Here is a 12,887-nt window from a genome sequence, read left to right as displayed (position 1 = left end):
CTGCAGCGGGGGTGGGGCACGGGCGGGACCCTGGGCATCGCTTCCTGGGAGCCCACCGGGTCCCAGGACGCTCCGGGACCGCGCTGCAGGCCCCGCCCGTGCTGCCCACTCCCACCCGGCCAAAGCCCGGCTCTTACCTCTGCGGCCGCCACCCTCCGGGGGGACTGCGCAACACCGCTCGCTGCCCGGCAAGCGAACCGCGGCGCGCGGGAGATGCGCAGCAGCTGCGGACGCCGGCCCGGCGGCAGTCGCCGCCGCTTCCCGGGCGTGTGAGCTCAGCCCGCCCGCGCGGCCGCGCTTCCCACTCCCGGCGTCCTTCGCGGCGCCACCCAGCGGCCGCGTCCAGCACCGCACGCTCGAGTCCGGGAAAATTCTGCCGCAGCCTTGCCGAAGGATTTGGAAATTCCCAGAATTTGCCAGTAGGTTTGCAGCTGGGCGGGGGTTGGGGGTGGGGTGGGGAGAGGGGCCTGAAAGGCCTTCTGACAGTCACCAGGCTTGGGACAGGACAACTCCCACTCACTCTATCCCTGAAGGAGACTCCAGAGTCTTTGCATGTCACACTGGTTTCCCCATTGCTCTGACATTTCGTCCTCAAAATACTCTCCCAGTGACCCCTCTTTTAAAATGGGGGTAAAATGACGAGAGCTGGCATTGCAGGGCCTCCGTAAGCCTGCATAGAGATCATAGAGATGAGATCTGAGGTGTGCACTGGGTCATTTGCAGAGCTTATTTAAAAAACAACACAGATGCACCAGCCTACCTGTAAATTCTAATTCAGGAGATTTTAGAGGACTGATTTTCAATCTTTTCTTGGATCTAGACCCTTTTGAGAATAGAAGAGCTGTGAATCCTCTGTTCTTTTGTATTCACATGTATAGGAAACACAATTTTGCATAGAATTTCAGGGAATTCTGAAACTTCTCAAAGCTCTATGCCCCCCAGGTTAAAAATTTCCTCTCCGCAGGTATCCACAGATAAGAGACCTAGCTGTTGATTCTCTGAATCTGCTTCCACTTTTCCTCCAGCTGTTTCCTCCTCCTGAAATATCTCCAGCAGACCCCAAGCCCACATTTCTGCCTGAAGAAATTCCACCTGTGCTTTCAGGCCAGTACAAAAGCCTCTTCAAGTGCCATCTGTGACCTCTGTTTTCTGGGAGTAAGTATGTTCTTTATGTCTTTTGTCTCTAGTAGATATACATGCACCTGTGGTTATCTGTGTGGTTAGTAGTAAACTCTTTTAAGATCAATTTCCTCCTCTGCAACAAAGGTATCTTAAATGGTATGCCCTTGACAAACTGTTCATAAATAATTAAAGAGAAGTTGGGTTGAGGGGAACAGGAGGTCCAGGGAGAGGAATGCTTTTGTTTCAGGGGAACCTGTGCCCCTCCTCCTCCCCTGATGGATGCTCCACCAATAACCAACATGTAACTACTTCACTTACATCTCCATGTCTGAAAAACAGAATTCTCAAATTGGCAAGATCTTTTTATGTATTCCTTCTCCTCTGGGCAAGGCCACAATTTAGGGTTTCCTGGATGAAGGTGGGATACAAGTTCATGAGAATGCATCTGCCAAATAGTGGCTATTCTGCCACTAGTATCCATTACTCCAAATAAGGGGTATCAAAGCCCACTTGCCATGCCAGAAGCACAGTGGCACATGACAGAAGCAACCAGGATGTCATCCTTGATTGTCCCATCTTACTTCCCTCCCTCCTTGCACATACTAAATTTCAAAGATTGCCCACCTCTGAATTCTCAGTGGACTATCATTTCTCACCTGGATTTCGGCATTTGTCTCCATCCTACCTAGCCTGCCTGCCTCAACATGCTCAGAGCCAGTCTGCACATTTGCTATGGACTGAATATTTTTGTGCCCTTAAAATGCATATTTGTGTCAGGCATAATGTCACATGCCTATAATCTCAGCAGCTCAGGAGGCTGAGGCAGGAAGATCATAAGTTCAAAGCCAACCTCAGCGACTCAGCAAGTCTTTCAGCAACTTAGTGAGACCCAGTCTCAAAATTTTAAAATAAAATAAAAAGGGCTAGGGATGTATCTCAGTGGTTGAGCACCCCTGGGTTCAAACCCCAGTACTAAAAAAAATTTTTTTTAAAAAAAGCATACTTGTAATCCTAAACCCAAAGTGAGGGTATTAGAAGGTGAGGTAATTAGGTCATGAAGGCAGAGCCCTCAGGAATGGGATTAGAGCCCTTGTAGAAGAGACACGAGCACTTGCTCTCTCTCTCTCTGCCTTCTGCCATGTGAGGAAACAAGAAGACAGTTGGCCATTTACAAACCAGGAGCAGACCTTCTCCAGAAACAAACCTGCCAGTCCCTCCATCTTGAATTCCCCAGCATCCAGAACTGTGAGAAGTATGTGTCTGTCGTTTAAGTCACCTAAGCAGCTCAGGAGGCTGAAACAGGAGGACCTCAAGATCAAAGCCAGCCTCAGCGATTTAGCAAGACCCTAAGCAACTTAATGAGACCCTATCTCAAAAGGAAAAATAAAAAGAGCTGGGGATAAGGCTCAGTGGTTAAGCACCTCTGGGTTCAATCCCCAGTAACAAATAATAATAACATTAGCCACATCTAAAATGATGTCTGCTTTCCCTCATACCATAATACTTCTGCAATAGTGTCTTCAATGCTTAGTATCATACTTGGTGTCAGGTGGGAACACACAAATTTTTATTAAATTAATGAAAACTTTGAACATGATACACATTCCAGATAAAAGACTCTGGAGCAATACAGTGGTGTTGCAAGATGCGGTGGGGCCAGGTCTACTGCTTTTTAAGAATAGCATCACTCACTTTTAACAAATTAATTTCCATCTTTCTGAGTCTTCCATTTCCTTAACTAAAAAATGGGGATAATAGTACTCAGGGTTGCTTTGAAGCTGGCTGAAGAGATACATTGCAGTACTTTGCAACTTTAATGTCCTCCATATCTATATGTTAGTCAGTATTGTTGTATTACTTCACTTGATCCTCACAGTAACATTTTGAGTAGGCAGCTGACATTTCCCATTTTGCATATGAGGAAACTAAAGGTAGACAGTAGAAGGCAGTTTGCCTAAGGTCATCTAGATAGTTACCAAGAACGGAAGAGGCTTGACACTGGGTTCCAGCATAGGCTCTCTCCACCACATCACCCTTTCTCTTCCCTCCCATCCTTAAAATAGGAAGCAGTGTTGGGACACATATATGTCAACATCCTGAGGATCATGTGCTCACAAATGTCACTGCTCAGCCTTCTTCTAAAGAGTTTTTCAGTGTGTGAGGTGGGTTGGTGATGGAAACAGGACAGAAAGGAATGGGCTAGGGAGAATGACCTTGGAGATGACCCTCTACTCCCCACTTCTGCCCCTAATCACACCCTAGGGGGGTGAGCTCAGTCAACAGCCCCTCTGTCCCATGTAATTGGACTTCTGCAGGCTCCAAGGTTCCCAGAAGCTGGATATCTGTTTCCTCCACATGTCCAATTCTGTCCATCAGCAAATATCTACTGAGTTCATATTAAGTGCTCTGTCAGCACCTGCAGAAGTGTAGCCAAATCAACCACTCTGGGCCTTGATGTGCCCATTCTGCAAAATGGGGTTAATAGCCTATCATGTGTCTATTGTGAGACTTGAAAAGGATGACTGATGGCTGTTGGCAGGTTGTTGCTAGTGGAAACGCCTACTGCAACACCCAGGCCCGATGGCTGCTGTATTTCAAGCCATGGGAATGGGTTATTTGGTGACCAGGCAGTGTCAAAGAGGAGAAGAGGAGCTGGGGAAGTAAAGAAAAAAGAATGAAGGCTGAAGTGCTTGCTCCCAGGAATGTGGAGACAGCTTTGGAGGTCAGAGGTTGTTGGAACTGTTCAAGAATGACGTTTGACTTTCTGGGCCCATGTCGAGCCAAGGTCATGAGAGGTTTCCCTGAGATCTTGGTGAACAGGGGGCGTGGACCACAGAGAGCCAAAAACATGACTGTGGGGGCTTAGATGAAGCCCCTTTTCAGAAGCTCCAGAAATAACTCAAGGGCATCCTGAAAATATCAGTGATATCATCAGACGAGGCATTTTTACAAATTTGAAGAACGGAAGTGGTGCCAGGCACGTAGTAGGAGTTTGATGTGTGTGTTCCCTAGGATGTACACATACGGGCATCAGGTGTTGAGTCCCTTTGCTGCTGGATCTTCCCATAGCGCTGCCTTTGCGTGTTTGTTTCTCGATCTGTCCAGAGCCCCAGGGGACACCCGGTGGAACTGCCCTTCACAAGATCCCTGTGTGTGTGGTTATGGTGACTTTTCTCTTTAAAGATTAAATCGTTTTCCCCCTCTTTCCGTTAAAGACAACAGCCCTTTGGTTTTTGATAAATGTTCCTTTCCTACTAGCAGGTGGATTCGCCCCAGGCACTAAGAGCTGTGCTTTTAAACACACACACATAAGCCCAGCTGTTGGAATCTGCTGCTTAGGGTCTGTCTTATTTCCCTTATCTCCTGCCCTGGGGGCTGGGTTTTCTCTGCTTTGGCAGGCTGATAACATGTGGAAGGGAGAGAACCATTCTAATTAATAGACTAATTAGTGATACAAGCCTTTAATAGCTGATTATAGGAAAGTCATTCCCCATCCCCCAAGTGATTGATTTATTTATTGCCGTTGTGCTGCATTATGGTAAAATAGTCAGCTTCTAATTATCTATTGACTGTTCCAGTCAGACCTTTCCCTTCGCTTCCTCCTCGTCCTGCCCCTTGCTAATAGTAGGCACAGGCAGAACGGGAGAATTCAAAGGAGCCACTGAGCAGCGGTGGACAGATGTGTTAGGATCTATCAGCCACCTATCCTGACAGCTCAGAAGTGAAAAGGGAATGGGAGGTGGGGAAAAGGAGACAAGAAATCCCACCCACCCTTCTAGAATTACTCCCCCATGGTTCCTGCCCCTCTGTATGCCACAACTCACAGGCATTATCAATGGCATTAAAAAAAAAAAAAAAAAAAACAGCCTAGTGTGGGACTTAAAAGCCTGCCCTCAAATCCAGCTGCACAGGTTCAAAACTCATCTGTCTTACTGGCTTGTGATCTGGGGCAAGTCTTTTCAAACTCACTGTGCTTTAGTCTTCTCATTTGTCAGGTGGAAATATAATTGTTCCTCCCCAGGAATGTGGTGAGGATAAACCATTTGGGGCACTTAGCACAGGACTCAGCACGTACTAAGCCCTCAGTAACATCAGCTATGCTAATTACTGCTGCCTGAAATTATTACACATACCTGTTACATAGAAGGAATGTGATAAATGTTTGTGGAATACATGAATGACTAGTTCATGATTCTCAAGTGGGTTGTAAGCCCTTGAAGTTCAAAAAGGTGGAGAAAAGAGAAATTGAACAATAAATCATCATAATAAAAGCTACCTTTAGTTAAGTGCTTATCATGAGCTAGCCTCTGAACTAATTGCTCTATATACATTCTCTCGTTTAATCCTTATGGAAACTGATTTTTTATCATCCTTCTTAAATCACAGTTGTTATTATTGTTTTTTTTTAATAGCCTGAGCTCTCATACACAATGTTGTGGGAACTCTATGTCCTCCCAAGATTCCAAGGACTCCGGGGAATGAATTGGCAGTTTCATGATCATTTTTCCTTATGGATTCCTGCTCCGGCTGCATGCAAGCTTTTTTACCTGCCTCCTGACAATGCTGTCCCCTCATCCCCTCACTTTCACACATGGCAGGCTAAGCCCTTCTTTTCTTCTTTCCCTAAAGGCTCCTTGGGACACAGGGCCATTTTACCTAGAAGACTTATTGAAAGGTGGGGCCATCACAGGATAGCAGATGGCACAAGAAATCACTGATGTGCTCAGCACCCTCCTTCTGGACTGTTCTACTCTGAGCCCTTCCTGCAACCACATTTCCCTTTCCCTAAGAATCTTCTCCCAGTCTTTGTCTCCTCTGAAAACCCCATATTTCTGTTACTTTGTTATGCAAAGAAATTTCTCTTTTTTGAATAAATGCTTCCATTCAAGGATATTCTCAATCTCGGTCAGAGAAGGAACCAAGAGAATAGAAGCTCAGTAACTTTTTAAAACTAAAAATGTTAACAAGAAGTATTTTCCTTGACCCATAAGCAAAGCACCATCTGTGATAAATCCTGCCCCACCCTAGAATGAAGACATATGGCAGTTGTTTTTTTCATAACAACATTTGTTTTTCTTCCTGTTAGACTTGTAGAAATGGTATGATGTATTTATTATAATACCCATTTTTTTTCCAGCGGAGGAAACTGAGGATGAAAAAAACATTTTTTTTTTTTAAGTTACTTGCTCAAAGTCCCACAGCTAATGTCAGAGTTGAATTCCAAATGCAGACCTGATTCCAAAGCCAGAGAGATTGACCACGACACCATGTGGCCACTTAGTGCAGCTCAAGCGGATCTTGAAGTGGTTCCATTCACAGGCGATTCTTACTCAGGAAATCTTTTTGTTGGGGGAGGTCTTGCAGGTCAGAGGAAGGTGAATTGATTGATTGAAGGCCAAAGACATTAAAACCAAGTAAGAGCTAGGAATAACTACCTATGTATAGCTTCACATCTGAGACCCAAGAGGAGTTGTCGCTATTAATCACTGCTGGATGATTGCTCTGATTGCTTCATTTGTGGGTGCTGCAGTTGCTGAATTTTACTGCGCTGTATTTGACCTTGGGGAGGGGTTCACTTTAGGGGAAGATAAGTAGAGTGGAGGAGGACAGAAACCAGATTACAGCAGACTGAACAGCAAATAATAACCAAAGTTATAATTTTCCCATTATCACACTTTATTATGGGGAGAAACCCTTCCAATAAGTATCATGATTTCTATTTTAGGGAATGAGAAAGCCCAAGTCACTTTGCTTATGTGTGGCAAAAATCCCTCTGATCTCTCCACCAGTGACTTATTAAGGAATGTTTTCCCACTCTTTCTGGGAAGAGTTCTCATAAATTCTGTTTCTGCAACTTTAATCCACTTCCAGTAGTGTTCTTGCCTCCCTTACAACCTTGGTTCCCCAACCAGCTTCCCAGCTGGGATACACTTTCATCTGGGTCTGCCTGACCCATCATTCCTGCCTCAGGTAAGTCCTGCGCAAGAGAACTGATGAATCCAAGCTAGCCATTCTTTCATTCATTCCACAGCTAGTTACTGAGCTCTCTGTGAGAGCCTCTGCTACCTGGCCAACCCTTTTAGACATCCTGAGCAAACAGCTTGAAGTGGAGGTTTTAAAGATGCAGCCAACACTCCAAAGCAAGAGAAAGCCTGTCTTATCTTCCCAAAGAGAGAGCCTCTGCTCCATTGCCAGGTAGGAAACCAGAAAACACTCTTGGCTGCCATTCCCCCTCTCTGTTATGTCGAAACAGTGACTACCAGACCTCTTAAGATTTTTATTTTTTTAATTTCCCTCCATCTTCTTTCTTTGAAAATTTTCAAACCTACAGAAATGTTGCAAGAGGAAACAATGAGTCCCCCATTTACTGGATCATTTTCTCCTAGATCTAAAATTGCTAATATTTTACATCACATTTGCGTTCTTGGCCCTCCCCATCTCTCTTTATATACATATGTATTTTTTTCACAATAATACTAAGATGCAATTTGCCTTTCCACTCTCATTCTCTCACAGGTATGTCACATGTGTATGTGGATATATAGGCTTCTATGTGGTATGCTGGACCATGGGAAACTAAGTGCAGACATTATAAAATTTCATTCCTAAAGATTTTTGCACACAAAACTAAAATAAGGCCATTCTCCCATATAGCCGTAAAAACCATTATCATGCCTAAGAACCAAATCCAGTTGACTGTATCATCAAGACATCTCCCATCCAGCCAGTTTTCTTCAGCCACATGTTGCACTTAACTTCCAGAGTATAGTCGTCTCTTTGCTGGGCCCCTCTTCTGTCCATGATCCACATTCCAACCAAAGAGCTTTCCAAAGTGTAAATCTGATTATGTCTCCTTCCTACTTCAGACTTTCCAGTGGCTCTACGTTACCTTCACAGTGAAGAACACACCTCAGGTGGCACACAAAGCCAGCCAACATGGTCTGGATTCATCTAGAGCAGCGCTACCCAATAGAATTACACTGTGAGCTATTTATTTGTTTGTTTGTGTGTTTAGAATTTTTTAAAGTTGTAGATGGACACAATACCTTTATTTTTTTGATTTATTTTTTTACATGGTGCTGAGGATCGAACCCAGCGCCTCATGCATGCTAGGTGAGCACTCTACCACTGAACCACATCCCAGCTTCTTTATTGTCATTTCAGGTTTGCTAGTAGCCACGTTTTAAATAGTAAAAAGGTGAAACTACTCTTTTTAAAAAGATTTTTTTCGTTGTATATGGACCATTTATTTATTTTTATGTGGTGCTGAGGATCAAACCCAGTGCATCAAATGTGTGAGGCAAGCGCTTCACCACTGAGCTACAACCCCAGCCATAAAATTGATCTTAAAATACATTTTATTTAATCTAGTATACACAAGATGTTATCATAGCAACACAAACTTAATATTTAAAAAAGTACTCATTAGATATTTGACATTCTTTTTTTTTTCTCTTGAAATCCTTAAAATCTGGCATGTACTTAACACATAAAGCCCATCTCAATTCAGATGCTAAATTTTAAGGGTTAAAACAAAATATATTTTTCTGACTAAAACTGAAGGTTATGTTTCACACACACACAAGGTATATGGTTCATTTTAAAAGTTGAATTAATTAAAATGAAGTAAAATTGGAAGTTCTGTTCCTCATTCACACTAGCCACATTTCAAGTGCTCAGTAGCCGCATGAGGCTAGTTGGTTCTGAAATTGTGCAGATTGAGAGTAGGAGTTTTTAAAGTATGATCCAATGTCCCCTGGGGATTCCTTAAACACATCTAAAGGGTCACTGAAATCAAAACTATTTTCCTATTAATGCTAAGATGTTATTTTCCTTTTTCACTTTCATTCTCTCACAAGTGCAGAGTGGAGTTCCAGAGGCTACAGGACATGTAGTATCACAACAGATCTAATACAGAGGCACATAAGAGAATTGGCAATCTTCTATTAAGCTAGATATTAGAGATTTAACAAAGTGTAATATAGTGCCACTCTTTTGCTCAATCGTTTTTTTTTTTTGTAAAATATAATTATTTTTTCATTTTGTTACATGTTAGGTAATGGAATAATAATTATTTTCAAATAAATTAACAAATAATTTCATTTTTTCTGGTTTTATTTCTTCTTTTTTCTCCCCCCCCCTTTTTTTTTGTTGTTGTTATTATTGTTGTTGTTGCTGGGGACCAAACCCATAGCCCTGTGTGTGTTAAACACATGTTGTACCACTGAGCCATACCCTCAACTGTTTTAATTCCTGACACAGTCATCATTGATGGATATAACCCTCAGAGTCAAAAGCTCTTTGAAATTCTCAATTTTTAATGATCTAAGAGAGCTTTGAAAATAGCTGCCTAACTCTCCAGTTACATGGCTTGAGATTTCTTCTCTTCCCTCATATTTTTGGCTTGAACTTCCAGTTCCAGACAAGATCGAGTAGATCCACTTCTCCCTGTTCCTCTTTGCTAAATTTATTTAAAAACTCTGCACACAATATGTAAAATGAACATAAAAAGACAGATAGGTAGACAGAAGAAGGCAGAATGATTATGAAGTTCCAGACTCAGGAAATGATATGGCATCGGAGTGGTGTCATCAGTTATCTAGGGGAGAGCCCAAATGTCACCCTGGCCCAGCAATAATGAGGCCTCTATGCCCCACAGGTAGGGAACTTGGACCCACTAATACAATATAAACAGAAGATTGACTACTAAAACAGAAGATAGACTACCAGAGTTTTATAACTTCATACCCAAAATATCCAGATACAATTAAAAACCACTGGTATATCAAGAACCAGGGAAGTTGTAACTTGAATAAGGAAAGACAATTAATAGACACTAAGAGCAGATGATAAAGATGTTGAAATCATCTATCATGGTTTTTACTTTCTTTTGGGGGGGTGGGGTGGGGGCATTACCTGGGATTAAACCCAAAGGCACTTAACCACTGAGCCACATACCCATTCCTTTTTATTTTTTAAGATAGGGTCTTACTAAGTTGCTTAGGGCCTCACTAAATTGCTGAGGTTGGTCTTGAACCTGCAATCATCCTGCCTTAGCCCCCAAGTTGCTGGGATTATGGGTATATATCACTGTGCCCAGCCTGTCAAGGATTTATAAGCAGTCATAAAAAGCTTTCAGTGAGCAATTGTAACATTCTTGAAACAAAAGAACTATTATAATGTCTTGACAAAGACATAGGACATCTAAAGAAAATCATATGCTCCGGCCTTAAAAGAAGAATTCACACTTCTGGAATGATTATCTTTACTTTGTGCCTGGGCCACAGCTTCTTCCTCTCCATGGACACCCATTTCTCTCTTCTCCTTTTTATCTGTTACTTGTTCCTCAATCAGCCCAGATGTCTCCTCTTCTGGGAAGCCTTCCGTGGCCTTCCATGGCTTCCATGGCCCTCCCACTCAGAGCTTGCACACCATAGCACTTTCGCTCCATGCAAACTGTTCTGTCCTCTGTCTCTATCACACCCACCCAACATGAAGACTCAACAGGAGGGCCTGTGTCTTACCTAAGTTACCTGACATAGTACCTGGCTTATAATAAGCCCACAGAAATGTTTGTTGAATAAGTGAATAGATTAATGAATAAATGGAAACTCTTCAGTGGTTCCTCCTTTTCTACTGAATAAAATTAAACTCTGGTCCAGCTTTATCCATCCTACACAATCAGTGACACACGGATTTTTCTGGGACTCACTTTCCCTTAACACATCCTCTTTCTCTGCTATACAGGGGAAAAGACTGTTGTTTGAAATTTTACTTTCTTGACTCCACATCTTGTATGTGCTCTTCTTTTGGCTCCGGACGTCCTCAACTCATCACTACCAACAAAATCATACCCACCTTCACAGACCTACCCAGATCTCCCCAGCTGGAAGGAGTCCTGCCCACTTCATGTTGACTTCTGTGATATCATTTCTTATTTTATTCCTTGTATTTATTTTGTTATTATTTGTTTGAATACACACACACACACACACACACTATATACTTACAGTATTCTTTGCAATGTTTTAAAATCTGTGGGTACACATAAATGCATATCTTCTTCACCTCAGCCTCTGTTGGCTGAGCATCTCACATGGTTCCTTGTTACTCTTTGAGTTTCTGGTTTTTTTTTTCTAAAAGAATAGTATCTACTTTGTTGAAGTTCTATGAATATTAAGTAAAATACACTATTTTAACATTGATGCTGTGTCTCAATTTTCCTGGGTACTCAATGAAGGTTAGCTCCTATCAATTATTGTTGTATTATTTGAAGGAATAAATGCACTGAGCAAGTGCTATTAGCTCTAACTTCAAAACATCTTTTTTTGAGCGGGGCTACCGGGAATTGAACTCAGGGTCACTCAACCACTGAGCCACATCCCCAGCCCTATTTTGTATTTTATTTAGAGACAGGGTCTCACTGAGTTGCTTAGGGCCTCACTTTTGCTGAGGCTGGCTTTGAATTCGTGACCTGCCTCAGCCTCAGCCTCCCAAACCACTAGGATTACAGGCATGCTCCACTGTGCCTGGCTCAAAACATCTTTTGAATTCTACTTCATGATCATCTGCTCCTGGCCATGAGCATTTCCCCTGACACTGTCACTAGAGTCTACTTGGTCTCCTTCCTTCTCCTCTCTTGTCCTCTACCTCTATTCTTAACTCAGCAACCAGCAGGATCTTTTAAAAACAGGAATCAGATCAAATTACTTTTCTGCTCAAAATGGTGATTTCCACTAAAAGGCCTAATATGATCTGGCCTCCTGTCATTCTCCCCTCTCACCAATGCAGCCTCAATGGCCATCTTGCCTTCCCTCACAGTTTTTTGCCCTTGACAAGTCTGCTTCATGGAACTTTGCACTTGCTATTTGCTCTGCATGGGAGGAGCTCTCCAGCTTGACCTATAACCAGATCCACGTCTTCTTTCAAACAAACCTATGCTCTCAACTGCCACCTTCTTAAAAATAACTACCACATATAAAACATCAACCCTTACTCCCAATCTACACTCATCCCCTTTAGTTTTCCTTTCCAGATTCACTTACCTGTGGTTAACCACAATCAGAAAATATTAAATGGAAAATTTAATATTTTATTCTGAATAGCATGCTAAAAAATCTCTCTCCATCCCACTCTGTCCTGCCCAGCCCATGAATATTCCCTTTGTCCAGAGTATTCATACTGTATGAGCTACCCGCCTGCTAGTCATGTGGTAGCTATCTCGGTTATCAGGTCAATTATTGCACGATCACACTATTCATATGTAGGGTTTAGTACTATCTGTGGTTTTAGACATCTTAGAACATATAAAGGGGAACTTCTGTATTTTATATTTTTATAGCTCTTCATATGCCCTGAAAACATACCTATATGTTTCCTGAGATAAGATTGTTGCTTATCTCCTTGCTAGAATTGTAAGCTCCACAAACATCTGCTATATCTCCAGACTCTAGAACAGTGAATGACAAATAACAAGTGTTTAATAAAAGTTGGTGAATGACTTAACAGTGGCTGGAAATTCCTTGGATGGAAGAAACATCCGGTTGCACAAAACTGCTCACCCTTTCCCGGGTTTGTGTGAAAAGGAAGTATGGACTTGATCTACTTAGAAGGAATGGAATGGGGATGACCTATTCATCAAGGCTGAGTATACTCTTATTTATCCATTTAGATGAAAATCTGGCAGACACGAGTCTGTAATGAACAATGTAATATGGCAGAGAGCCCCAGGGCACAGCAGAAGGAGCTGAAGCTCACAATCTCCT

General features: G+C 42.6%; 1 long non-coding RNA gene across 1 annotated transcript; it reads left to right on the top strand.

Moving 5' to 3' along the window:
• Positions 1-270: 270 nt before the first annotated feature.
• LOC113181850 (uncharacterized) lies at positions 271-11,015 on the top strand. The gene is made up of 5 exons (XR_003300637.1): positions 271-419; positions 1,026-1,155; positions 7,154-7,317; positions 7,989-8,104; positions 10,870-11,015. It is a non-coding gene; the product is annotated as an uncharacterized LOC113181850 (long non-coding RNA).
• The last annotated feature ends 1,872 nt before the right edge of the window (positions 11,016-12,887 follow it).

This window comes from Urocitellus parryii, chromosome 9, assembly GCF_045843805.1.
Source record: "Urocitellus parryii isolate mUroPar1 chromosome 9, mUroPar1.hap1, whole genome shotgun sequence".
NCBI lineage: Eukaryota > Metazoa > Chordata > Mammalia > Rodentia > Sciuridae > Urocitellus > Urocitellus parryii.
The sequence above is the reverse complement of the archived record's forward strand: the minus strand, read 5'-3'. Positions and strand labels throughout refer to the sequence as shown.